This window comes from Danio aesculapii, chromosome 14 (genome assembly GCF_903798145.1).
Source record: "Danio aesculapii chromosome 14, fDanAes4.1, whole genome shotgun sequence".
Classification (NCBI taxonomy): domain Eukaryota; kingdom Metazoa; phylum Chordata; class Actinopteri; order Cypriniformes; family Danionidae; genus Danio; species Danio aesculapii.
This window is the reverse complement of record NC_079448.1, coordinates 12,602,853-12,617,031: the sequence shown is the minus strand read 5'-3', so window position 1 is coordinate 12,617,031 and position 14,179 is coordinate 12,602,853. Positions and strand designations below refer to the sequence as shown.

The 14,179-nt window shown below is 35.6% G+C and overlaps 1 protein-coding gene across 1 annotated transcript in view; it reads right to left on the bottom strand.

The window, feature by feature from the left end:
* jakmip1 (janus kinase and microtubule interacting protein 1) overlaps positions 1–2,398 on the bottom strand; it is a 74,139-nt gene extending 71,741 nt beyond the window's left edge. The window contains exon 1 of the mRNA XM_056472286.1: positions 2,196–2,398. The gene's annotated coding sequence lies outside the window, so the exon portion shown is untranslated. The remainder of the gene's footprint in view (positions 1–2,195) is intronic.
* Positions 2,399–14,179: the final 11,781 nt, after the last annotated feature.

The window sequence follows — 14,179 nt, the reverse complement described above, 5'->3', positions numbered from 1 at the left end:
CTTATACCTGCCCATGCCTACTGGAGGCCTTTTAATACTTTCTAAAGTACAATGTAAATGTTGGCAGTCTGCAACAACAAGAACAAGCTCTGAGGGAGTAGGGTAGTATGGTCTAAACATAGACTTGGGAAACACTCTTTACCTGATTTAAACATAGCCCCCACACACACACACTTTTTTGGTCTTGCTATATTTTTATTATTTTTAATATATATTTTTTTTAATGAATGGGTCGATGGGAGGGAGAATAGGGTGTAAAATGTTTGCTGTGTCTACATGATTATTATTCTGTAACTGTGTAATCTGTCGTGATATGCAAACTGAAAAAAGTAATAAATATATTGTACACAAAAAATTATTGTGCAGTTTGATCCTTGAAACTTTGCAAATCGTTTATGTTGATGTACATGTAATTTACACTATAAGAAATACTACACATATCATTTTAAAATCCTCCTCATATCACGTTGTTGCACTACAGGGCCTCAGGAAAGTTTAACCCTTCAAACAGGAGATGTCAACTGGTTCAGGCCAAAACTGGGCTGATATTATATATACACTTCTGAATATAAATGTTTCAAATTAGATTATTTGCATCAATGCCACTGAAGAACCATTTTGGGTTCCACAAAAAAAAATCCTTTGACCAGCTCTTTCCTCAGTGTGCACTGTAAAAAATGCAGGGTGAAAAGGCGGTGAAAGCTTTATGTGACTATTTTCAATTACATAAGTTTCCTTTTACAGTATTGATGTTGTAATATAATTCAAATGCAATCATTTAAATAAACTTAAGCATCAATTTTCACAGAAAAATATAATTCAATGCAGTGCTTTGTTTGGTCTGACACCCACCACGCTGTTTTTTAAAGATATCAGATCTTAAACGCAGCGCTTTTTTAAAGTCCGTGTGCATATAACTACAACTACATTAACTTAAATGTTTTTACAAATTGAGTTGATTGAACATAAAACAATTAAGTTATGCCAGAAAAAAAAATATTCAAATTGAGCCCATTAGATTGAACAAGCAGAAAAAATATTGTTTTGAGTGTGTGTGAGGAACATTTGTAAATCTAAAGAGATGTTTTAAAGAGCCAGCCTTTTGTGGATTGAAAAGTGGATGTTAAAAGTTCTTTGTGGAACTGTCAATGCCAATAAAGAACTTTATTTTTTAAGACTGTAAACCTATAGGCCTGTGTGAAACCTATAAGAGCATAAAGCTTTGTTAAAGAGAGAGAAAAAAGTCATGAAAACATAATTCACAAAAATCTAGTTTAGTATGGGTTTTATCTGACCATCTCAACTTAACATAAAAACACAGACATTTGTTAGTTGAGGTTCAATGACAATGGGAAACTGATGCAGTTCACCCAGGAACTGTCAATCTCACAAACAATAACAGCAAATAATGCTGAAAACGTATTATATTAATCTTTTATTTTACGACTTTGAAAATTCAGCGTCCACCTTGTGAGAAGTCCATATCTGTTAGTGTGACAACTATCTCCAACACGATTCTCATCTATCCTGAACCGCTGATCATAACTACACAACATATAGGTTTATTTATAGTCTGAAGAAATTCTTTTCAAGTTTTTCTTCATGTTTTGAAGGCTTGTAAATCACAATTCCCCTTTATTCTCAGGTCTTTCATCACCTCGGGAAGCTTGTGCGGTGCATCCAGACAGACAGAGGCAGAATTGATCAGCACAGGGCGGCCAGAACCACACCCACAGCACCGGCCATCACAGACCCACTGCAGCTGAACATCTGTGCTCATCAAAGCACCGCGCATCACAGATCAAACCCACTGACCGACTGCATGCTTGCCTGACTGACATCATCATGACTGACAGCCGCGAGAGATGACAGAGGATCGCCGCTAATCATGTGTGTTCTTCCAGCCCGGATCTACACCGTTTACAAAGCATCAAGAGGACAGATGTCAGTGTTACATTACCGGGCCAAATGCAATGAATTAAACATGGGTGTGATGTTGCAAGCGAAGAGCGCACGAGCAGGGTGATTAAACTCTCTGGGTGAAAGTGATGAGACAACCAAATTCATTCATAACGCTCATTCAACCATTTATATCCCATATAATTATGCTTCTCAATACAGCGGAGCGTGTGTTGGAGTATCAAACGGAACCATGCACCGATATCGGTTATAATGAACATTTGTCCGTACAATACCCAGTAACTTGCCGTGAGCGTCTCAGGTGTCCGCGGTCGCTCCTGCGGGCCGATAATGTGTCCTTAATTCGGCTCTGACCGGAGAAACACACCGGGCGACGGCATCTCACAGCAGTTGCGGAAGTGTAGAGGAGGGTGGCGTGTGTGTGTGTGTGTTGATGCTGTTGTAGTGCTGATAGCGTTACATTAGTCTCCACTACACACGCAAGAGAAATCCGACGGCAAATTTTTAAATCCTACTACCGTGAAGGTTTAGTGTTAAATATTCATGAGCAGCGCCTTCGCGATTGGAGGAGAGCGACGCAGCGTCGTTATTACTATGTATTTAATTTACATGAGCTAAGCAATTTCTCATGCAATGTATTATTGAATATTCATTAGCAGAGCCTCCTTCATAGTACGGTGTGTAATTTCACCGAACACACGCCCACTGTTAGGCACAACTCTTATGAAATAGAGCATCATCTAAAACTAAAATGAAAAAGTACCTAATATTTTGAATTTGTTTAAAAATAAGCAATAAAAGACAGACAGACTGACTGACTGACAGTCAGACGAACTAAACTGAGTTTCATAGTTTAAACGTCTTCGGCAGAGCAGTTTTTTTGATGGCAATTAATTAATAAAACTTGTATTCATTTTGTATTAAATAATACTATATATATAAATGGCGACTGATTTCTGTATGACACTTTAAAACATGAATATACATATTATTCATACATAATAAATCAATCTGTAATAAATAGTATTGAATTATTTATAAACAGTTAAAGTCAGAATTATTAGCCCCCCTGTTAATTTTTTCCCCAATTTTTGTTTTTAACGGAGAGAAGACTTTTTCAACGCATTTCGAAACCTAATAGTTTTAATAACTCATTACTAATAACTGATTAATTTTATCTTTGCCATGATGACAGTACATAATATTTTACTAGATATTTTTTCAAGACACTTCTATACAGCTTAAAGTGACATTTAAAGGTGTAACTAGGATAATTAGGTTAACTAGGCAGGTTAGGGTAGGCAAGTTATTGCATAACGATGGTTTGTTCTGTAGACTATCGAAAAAAATATAGCTTAAAGGGACTAATAATAATGTAATAAATAAAAATGTTTTTTAATAAATTTAAAACTGCTTTTATTCTAGCTGAAATAAAATAAATAAGACTTTCTTCAGAGGAAAAAAATATTATCAGACATACTGTGAAAATGTCCTTGCTCTGTTAAACATCATTTGGGAAATATTTGAAAAAGAATAAAAAATTCAAAGGGGGGCTAATAATTCTGACTTCAACTATATATATATATATATATATATATATATATATATATATATATATATATATATATATATATATATATATATATATATATATATATATATATATATATATAGTCACTGGTAGGACACCATGGCAGGCCTCCCACCAGTTCTGTGTGTGATATTGCATTTATTCAACAGTTCGAGTAACCATGTTTAATTATCGAGTAACCATGTGAAATACATATATTTATGCAATAGTTCTGTCTGTTTCTCGAATCTAATTGGCTGATAGCAGTGTGATATTGTGCAATATCAGAACTCCTACAGCCTCCTCACCCTTCTTTATTACTTCGCCCACATAGATCAAGTGACAGCAGATCAATAAACTCATTACTACAGTTTGACAAATATTGCAGCTGTTGGACTACATAATGTACTTTTGAGGCTTTTTAGGCGAGAATGTAGTTGTGTAGATTGTAACTATGCAGCGCCATCCACAAGAGACCGCATAATAAGCCCTTAGAGGAGGAAAAATCCAGCGTAATTTTAAACTACAGCTGATCAAATCATTATAAAACTTGTAAGTGACTTTCTAAGTCGATCTTTCTCTTTTGTGTCTTGTAGTGCTGTATTTATACCATAGTAATTGTAGTGTGTTGAGTGTGAGATGGGACTTACATTTACATTTACATTTACATTTAGCAGACGCTTTTATCCAAAGCGACTTACAAATGAGGACAAGGAAGCAATTTACACAACTATAAGAGGAGCAGTGAATAAGTGCTGTAGGCAAGTTTCAGGTGTGTAAAGTTTACAGACTTACTGCAGACTAGTTCAGTAAACAGAAATAAAAAAAGAATACAAGCATGGGTTTAGCGTTACACTACAGCAATCTGGTAGTGTTTGTGCTGCTTTAGCTTTTTCAGGTTTAATTATTGTGATACACTCATTGCAACAGAGAAATACTGGGAGATATCTCTGTAGACTGATGGCATTTCATGCCGTTCAGCCTTACAATCTTAAAATGTGAGCAAAAGCACCTGTTTTGACATCACTTTAGACATAATGCTGAAGAATCATTCAAATAGTAGCTCTAAAATGACGTTTGTGAAGTAGCAATGCTTTCTGCTGCTCTGATGTCAGCTGCATATGTGAATGAATGGCGGAAGAAAGTAGTTCCTCATACAAAAGGGTTTTTAAACTCTCAGTGTTTGAATTTCTTCTTATATACATGATTATGCTGTTGAACTGTTGTAAAAACACAATATCACATTAGTAGCAGTGCAATGTAGCTGTATATCGTTACTGGTGGGACACCAAGCACGCCTCCCACCAGTGTCGATATAAAGCCACATCGCATCGTATGCTACTCATGTGATGTTGCTGTTGCTCATATATATATATATATATATATATATATATATATATATATATATATATATATATATGCTTATATTATAATTTTATTTGTCTTGTAACTTAAGAACAATGCAACATATTAGTACTACTGTTATTTCTTGTTTATTACAGTAAAGATGCTTTGAATCGTTAAGTAAATTTCATAAAACTTGAATTGATTTCACTAGCAACGTACAACTTACAGTTCTTCAGAGTTTCTTCCCAGCAGTTTAGCTCAGGTAATGAGTGAATGTGAAAGTAGTGAGAGAGGCTAATGTGGTTACAGCCTGAATGAATGAAACAGTCACAGCTCAGGAAAGCACCACCGTCCACTGCTGTGTAAGAAGGAGGGAGGGGTCAAGAGTGGCTCTTTGCTGAGTGGAGTGGAAAATCAGCCTCAGAAACATCACTAAAGTGCCATCATTCTGACCTAGATTTCCGCGTCTGCTTGTTTCTCTCTCTGACTCTCCACTTGTACATGCATGTCAGAGTGCAGCTAAACACAGACGTTACTGCATGCATGATTAACACCACATGTGGACCACTACTTCAGGCCAAACACACACACACACACACACACACAAACACACACACACACACACACAAATACTACTTCTTATTTTAGCTCATGAATAATATAATATATATATATATAGGAAAAGGAAAATATATATATATAGGAGACAGGAAAATGGTAAACACTTACTATGGGGTGCACAAATAGAAATGTATTACTGTTTAACCAGTGCTTCTTCTTAAGTTAATTTGACTTATGAAAAATTAAACCATTCGTTAATGGCTGACACATCAGCAACTAAATATATGTCACCATGAATGAATTCCCTATGAACACCTATGTTTAATTAATAGTGCAATTAATGTGTTAATTGCCACAATGCGCCAAAGCAATGTGTTTCATCCTCTAGCTGTTTTAATTAATCATTAGCTAATCATTTGCAAAGATATCAATACGGTATGACTTATAGGTGCAATATGTAATATAAATGTGCAGATTTAAGATACACTGTAAAACAAAATACTGGGTTTCACACAATTCCTTCATGCTGTCCCAACAAAAATCAGATAACTTAAATGTTTTAACAAATTAAAGTGAATTGAACATAAAACAATCAAGTTGCCCCCCCCCTCCCCCCAAAAAATTCAAGAATTGTGTTGATTCAACTCATTATATAAAAGTAGTTTGAACAAGCAGCAAAAAATAATAAGGAAAAATGTGTTCTTCATTCACATACTCCACAGAGAGTAGCTTACCTCAGACACTTCTTTGGGAAACTGCTATATGCTGAAATATAGTTGTTGAAATGTGATTTGAAGCTATAGGGGAAGGAAACAATTCCTCACACAAAATGGATTTTAAGACACCATGATTTTCTGTGGTTGTTTCTTTTTATTTACATTCTTGCGCCGTCAAATCAGTGTTAATTTCATCAAAAATGGCTTGAAACTTCTGCTGTGCCAGTAATGTGACTGAATGCACATGACCTGATCCGCTCATCAAATGATTGAACAGCGCAAAGCAATGCATTATAACAAAAATTATGTTGGTTATTTTTGACCCTTTTGACTATATATTAGCCTATAATGCGCTGTTCGTTCATTAGTTGAGTGGATCAGAGCCCACACATTCAAAGTTCGCATTCTGTTACGTCTGTGATGGGAAAAGATGAAATGGAGATCCAAATGCAGTCCAGTGGGTTTATTGTGAAGTGCAGAAAATCAGGAATGATAAAATAGTGAAAAAACATGACAAATAAAAACAAGCTAAAGAATAACAAAAGCAAACCTAGGCAAACACAAGGACATCACGGGGTATTTAAGAAAACTACTGACAATGAAGGGCTAACAGAGCAGGGTATAAATACACAAAGAAACAATTAACTAAAAAAGCTGACGAGGGGGTGGACACAAATAATAACCAAGACAACCAATAAAGACCACTGGAGAACTAATGTAAAGGGGTGTGACATGAATAAACCGAACTAAAACAAAACACAGACAGGGTTACACAAAATCACGTTACACCAAAGGACCTGTCAGATTTCCGTTTGTGTCAAGTTGTAGACAATGAACATGTTTGCGCTTATTTTCATTGACGACATTAAAACTACATTTAATTGTTGTATAAATCACTCTCGTCACACTGTGGTTTGGGTGTATATCAGCACCCATTATCCAGCAGTTTTTTCTCATGACAAATCAAATTTTTAGTGGCAATTTATGAAAATTTTAAATAATTATTAAAAATTACAATTCCACAGCTAAGGTTAATGCCGCAGTCACACTAGAGTTTGAGCTTGCGAAATTCTGTCGTACGGTGCTGCGAAAAGGGGTGGGATTAAACAAGATGATTAGACATTTGAAAAAGCGAGCGATTGCTCCATATTTTAAATTTCTGTCCAGAGAGGTCATGTTTTGATCATCCATTGGTCTCACACAGTCAAGTGATGCAATTTCGCAACTCAGAGTTCACCAATCTTGAACTTTGCAAACTTGTCACATGAGCTTCTGTTTCCAGTCTGATGCATCTTTGGCTTTAGCTTTAGACTGTGAACTGTTCTCCTGTAACATGTTCATTATGCATTATTTTCCATGATATATATATATATATATATATATATATATATATATATATATATATATATATATATATATATATATATATATATATATATATATATATATATATATATATATATATATATACAGTTGAAGTCATAATTATTAGCCCCTCTTTATTTATTTATTTTTTTCCTTTTTTAAAGATTTGCCAAATGATGTTTAACAGAGAAAGGAAATTTTCACAGTATGTCAGATAAAATTTTCTCATCTGCAGAATGTCTTATTTGTTTTATTTCGGCTAGAATAAAAGCAGTTTTTAATTTTTTTAAAGCCATTTTAAGGTCAAAATTATTAGCCCCTTTAGCCTATATTTTTCTTCGATAGTCTACAGAACAAACCATCATTATACAATAACTTGCCTAATTACCCTAACCTGCCTAGTTAACCTAATTAACCTAGTTAAGCCTTTAAATGTCACTTTAAGCTGTATAGAAGTGTCTTGAAAAATATCTAGTCAAATATTGTATAGTCATCATGGCAAAGATAATATAAATCAGTTATTAGAAATGAGTTATTAAAACTATTGTTTAGAAATGTGCTGAAAAAATCTTCTCTTTGTTAGATTCAGGGGGCTAATAATTCTGACTTCAACTGTATATATTGATGTCATGTGTTTCTTTTTTTATATTTTCCCGCCGTTTGATAATGTTCATTAGTTCCACCTGTGTCTCTCCCTTTTTAAATTCAGTTTAATTTTGTCTTGTGTCTTGTATTTATACCCCCGTGTTCAGTTCAGTCTTGGTCCGGTATTGTATTGTCAACATCTCCATGTCCTACCTGAGTTGAATGTTCCTGTTTCTGAAGTAAGTGCGTTTTTGTAAATATATGTTTTTTGATAACCTCCGAGTCTCGAACATCTGTGGTGCGATACCTTGTGACATATATACAATGTAAAATTATTTCCCACATATATATGGTGGCTCAGTGGTCAGCACTGTTGCCTCATATCAGGAAGGTTGCTGGTTCAAGCCCCGGCTGGGTCAGTTGGCATTTCTGTGTGGAGGTTACATGTTCGCCCCATGTCCGAGTAAGTTTCTTCTGGGTGCTCTGGTTTCCCCCGCAGTTCAAAGACATGCGGAATTTGAATAAACTAAAATTGTTTGTAGTGTATGTGTGTGAATTAGTGTGTATGGGTGTTTCCCAGTACTGGGTTGCAGCTGGAAGGGCATTCCGCTGTGGCAACCCCTGATGAATAAAGGGACTTAGCCGAAGGAAAATGAATATATTTATTTATATTTCATATATATAGAGAGAGAAGCTATGGATTGAACATACATAAAGCTCTAGCTCTCAGTGCGTGAAACTCATAACAAGCTCATTATCTTAAACCTGCTGTAAGCTGTATTACTTAAGAACTGCATGTAAACCTTCTGTTCAGTTAAACCCTGTTACAAAGTCCAACTCAAAAAAGGTCAAGACAACATATGTTTTATTTCTCCTTTTCTGTGAACCTAAACACAGTAATCCTTCATCAGGAATGTTAGTATGAAAATGACCCAAGTGAAAAACAAACTCAACCATAAAACTCAAGATTCATGTAGTGTGAGTGAAAGACAGGTACATATTTTAAAACCTGACTGGGCTAACTCCGTGGTATGGTGTGGTTTAATATGCTTTTTTAACAAGGCCAGTAGAAGTGAGACCAGTTGTATGTATAATTCTTGTTTTGGATATGTAAGGTTCTGTGTTTCTATCCCGGACAAGCCCCCGTTCGCTACATCAACATCAACATCAACAAAAAGAGTCAACTGAGCATTTATTTTAATTCAGAAAGATTAGCAGAAATAAAATAAAAACTCTGAAATATTTCAAGGCTAGACAGGGAGATTGTCACATTGAATACAAAAAAGATAAACAAATCAAGTGACGCTTTGCTACACTTGACTATTTCTATGATAAACTAGTTTTTTCGGCCAGCCATTGAAATCACACTGTCCAATTGGGCATTCCCTGGAGAAATAATACATAACTTCTGCATAAATCATTTCATATAGAAAGGTCTGTGATGGAATAATTAATTGGAATAACAAATTCAGGATAGAGCCAAAACCTACTTAAATCTAAAATCTTAACAGTATGAACTCCTAACTTAAAATGTCATTATGTAACACTGCTACAACTATACAAAATAATCAAGTTAAAATAATGTCAAAATATGGTCAAGAATTGAATATTGGCCAACTTAATTGTTGGTTAAAAATGTACAATTATTTTAAAATACTTTTATTATTATTATTATTATTATTATTATTATTATTATTATTATTATTATTATTATTATTATTATTATTATTATTATTATTATTAATAATAAGAATGGCAACGCAGTGGCACAGTAGGTAGTGCTGTCGCCTCACAGCAAGAAGGTCGCTGGTTCGAGCCTCGGCTGGGTCAGTTGGTGTTTCTGTGTGGAGTTTGCATGTTCTCCCTGCGTTTGCGTGGGTTTCCTCCGGGTGTTCCGGTTTCCCCCACAGTCCAAAGACATGTGATACAGGTGAATTGGGTAGGCTAAATTTCCCTAGTGTATGAGTGTTAGTGAGTGTGTATGGATGTTTCCCAGAGATGGGTTGCGGCTGGAAGGGCATCCTCTGCGTAAAGCATGTGCTGGATACGTTGGCGGTTCATTCTGCTGTGGCGACCCCAGAATAATAAAGGGACTAAGCCAAAAAGAAAATGAATGAATGAATAATAATAACAATAATAATAAAATATATTACAATTTCTCTTGTTTCCCAATAGCTGAGATGTCCACATTTGAAACCCAGTACTAAATCATCCCAGCATATTTTAGATAATTGCTGGAAGTCTTAAATATTCTATGCAAAATGTATAACATAAAAATTCAAAGAGTTTGCATGCAAAAGCCTCTATGGTGCCATCTGAAATTTTCTTTTAAAATAAGCATTTTTTCTCTGCCTCTTTTTATTTTCAGTCATTTCAATTTAAAGGCAATACAAATATTCTATTAATTTCCATAAAAGTGAGGAAAATTTCAGTTGGCACTTATAGAAGTCTTTGTATCAGATCTCTTCATATTCCTCTTAATTATTTCAATAAACCAATTTCATTTCACAGTATGTTTTATTTTCCAAACAGCAGATGGCAATGCAAACACACCATATCAGAGCTATGATTGGTCAGATGTGTCCATCAAACTCTGAGAAGGATCAAACCAGTCACATTTATCTCTGAATCCAACAAACGGCAAATGCATTGGCCACATCCCTAAAAACACCCAAACACACACTAGGTGCACAAACCAAAAGCTGGAACATCATAACATTGAAAAAAAGCTTTAGGAAAAAAAGAAGAAGAAGAAATACGATCTGATCATCTTGCTCTTGCCATTGTGTGCGCTTCCTCGTTTTATTAAAGACTGGTGTCAGTTTGTTGTAAACTTATCTTCATTGTTTACTGGCTGACAAGAAACTAAACTTGAAACAGAGTAAATAAAGATTGCTGGGAAATGTGTGACACTGGAAGAATGTCTTGTAAGGGAAAGCATTCATATTCTGGCTTTAGACGAGGGCTGCACTGGCTGATCTGTTCAGCAATGCAGCAAGCTCTGTCACCATGGTTACAGCACACATCCTTCATCAGCAGATCATGCACTACAGTCTCACATAGCTACTTAAACACCATATATATGTATATACACTCAAAAACAGCCCTCAGTATATGGCTATGCCTGAATCTGTTTGTGATAAAAGCATAAATGGTAAAATACAGCCTCTGACATGTCCTGCTTACTGTGGATAAACACACATATGCCCTTCTGAGCACTTTTATATTTATACAAGGCAATACTTCAGCATTTTTGTAATCGCTTGAAAATAATGTGATAAACAAATGTAAAATTTGCTTTGTTGTGAAAAAAGAAAACTTGTGTTATTCTTATAGATTTTATTTTATTGTTGTACTTTTATCTATTTAAATATTTAGCATATAATTGTGTCACAGAAGGAGGATGGAGACCAGAGCTGTGAGTACTATGACAGTTTATTAAAATATTGAAAAATTATCTGGCGATGCAGTGGCGCAGTAGGTAGTGCTGTCGCCTCACAGCAAGAAGGTTGCTGGGTCAGTTGGCATTTCTGTGTGGAGTTTGCATGTTCTCCCCACATTCGTGTGGGTTTCCTCCGGGTGCTCCGGTTTCTCCCACAAGTCCAAAGACATGTGGTACAGGTGAATTGGGTAAGCTAACCTGTCCGTAGTGTATGAGTGTGAATGGATGTTTCCCAGTGATGGGTTGCGCCTGGAAGGGCATCTGCTGCGTTAAAACGTGCTGGATAAATTGGCGGTTCATTCATGTGGGGCTAATCAGAATTCAGGTGATTGTGATCGGAGACTGTGAGTTGGGAAAACCTTGCCTGGCTGTTATATTTCCTTTCACGGCCTCTGGGAGCAGGACATTCGGGATGGAAACTGTGGAACTCCTCAAGCAAGACTGGATCTAGAATGTCCTCCCTTGGAACCCAAGACCCTTCTTCTGGACTAAGAACTCCAGTCTACCCTCACGCCCTCTAGAATTGATAATCTCCTTTACCGTGTACATGGAGCCCTCTTCGACAAGGAGTGGAGGAGGGGGATCTTCTACAGGATTAGGTTCTGTGGAGAGAGGAGGACAGAAGGGTTTCAATAATGACACATGGAAAGTGGAGTGAATTCTTAAATATATGGTGAGTGTTGCACAACCTAATTTTGTTGTCACTGTGAAATGTCAATCACATACTCTAGAAAAACTGGTATTATAAATAAAAAGCTTTACAAACAGAATTCCTTTTTTATTAATAAGTAATCAAACAAGTTACTTTTTCACCCGGTTACAACTGCATTCTGACTTTACAACGCATCTATCATCATCTTTATTTTTGTTACATTTCTTAAGAAGAAAAATATATTTTAGACTTATTGGCAGACCAGTTGTGGTCTGTGTAATCAATATTAAAAAATCTAAACCATGTATTATGTTTTATTGTTCCACTATATATAGAAATAATAATCTTTATAAGAAAATATTACATTTTATAGGCGTCTCTCACATTATCAGCCTAGTTAAATTTAACTGCTGCCTTTGTTTGACAAACTTCACATTTTCAAGACAACAAAACTCATCATAAATCTGACTTAAATATGACTGTCACAGGGTCTTTATAATGTTCCATCACTTTTCATTGAAACCAGTGTTCATTTTATTACAGTAGAAAAACAAACAAACAAGCTTTGAGATTTCAGTAGAAATATTGTTGTATGTAATATATTTAATGATGCATCAATCAAGTTTTACCATGGCTGTTTCTGATTTTTTCACTTGCAAATTATGGCCTGTTTCCACTGATTACGGTACAGATCGGTACGGTTCACCTTTATCAGGCTTGCGTTTCCACTGTTAAAAGGGTACCAAAGGTACTCTTTTGGTGGGCGTGGTGCACGAAAGATTCAGTCAACGTCATTCTCACTTGAGGAAATGTCACAGTAAAGCTGTACTGGTCTTCACATATCATATGAGAAGCACTTCTAACAAAACAGATGCTTTATACACATAAATACTTGAGTAATGTTCATTACAAACCTTACTGTGAACATAATTTGATTATAACTGCAGATCAATGATGTGTAATGTCTGCAATTATATAAAATAAACAAATAAATAAATAAATGCAACATTTATGAACACCGATTAAAGAAAAACTACCCACAGCATACATTTAGTCCTTATCTGGGTTCAAAAACAACACGCAACATAGCCCACAGTCAGTGCAAACTTCTCATCTGTATCTTTAATCTTCACCAGCACGTGTAGCCTCTTCTTAGAAAGTAATTTTGTCATTCCATAATAGTCCAAAAAATCCTTAGGGATTCTGTCCTTTGTTTTTTCCGGCTTCTCCTTTGTTTTATTTTTTTTTGTGTGTGTGTTTGTCCGTTTCTGAAAGCATCGGATGTCAGAGGCACTTCAATAATCATGCGCACGTTATTATCATCAGCTCAAGAAGTTTGTTATTTCAAATATAGACGCGCGGCAAGCGCAAGTAAGAAAGCAAAACAGCTTTCGCTTTAGATGGCCTTGTAAAAACTACGGGGCACAGGGTAGATTCTGCTCTTCTTCTTGGCTTTGAGGCTGTTCATCAAGACAAAAAAACAAGGTTTGTTTGAGCTCGTGTCGACAATGCCTCATTATTATATGTATGTATTATGGTGTAATGTCTCAGCTGTGTATTTAAATATGGTTCCTTTGTATTCATTCTAGCTTGTTCCATGAGCAAGTGATGTATCTCTGAAAACCAATAGCATTCAGTTGTGCATCTTGCTCGGCCTTTAGGTACCGTTTTGTTGTGCTATTGCTTTGCAAAGGGTACCCAAAAAGTGGTATGGTACGGTTCACTTTTAGGTACCTTTTGACAGTGGAAACGGCCATAAAAGCATACCGAACCATACTGTAAAAACTGGTTATGTGAACAAAATGTTATGGGACAGTTTGTATGAGAAATAGATGGGATAAACTGAAATTACAAACCGTACTGGTGCATTTTTAAACTTTTATATACATACTAGTATTATTAACTTATTTTATAGTAGTTGTTGAAGTAGTAAAGCAGCTGATGTTGTGGCATGACAGTAAATAACTCAATCTGTGATCTTTACAGGTCACTCACTGCTTTAAGGAGCCCTGTGATGAAAA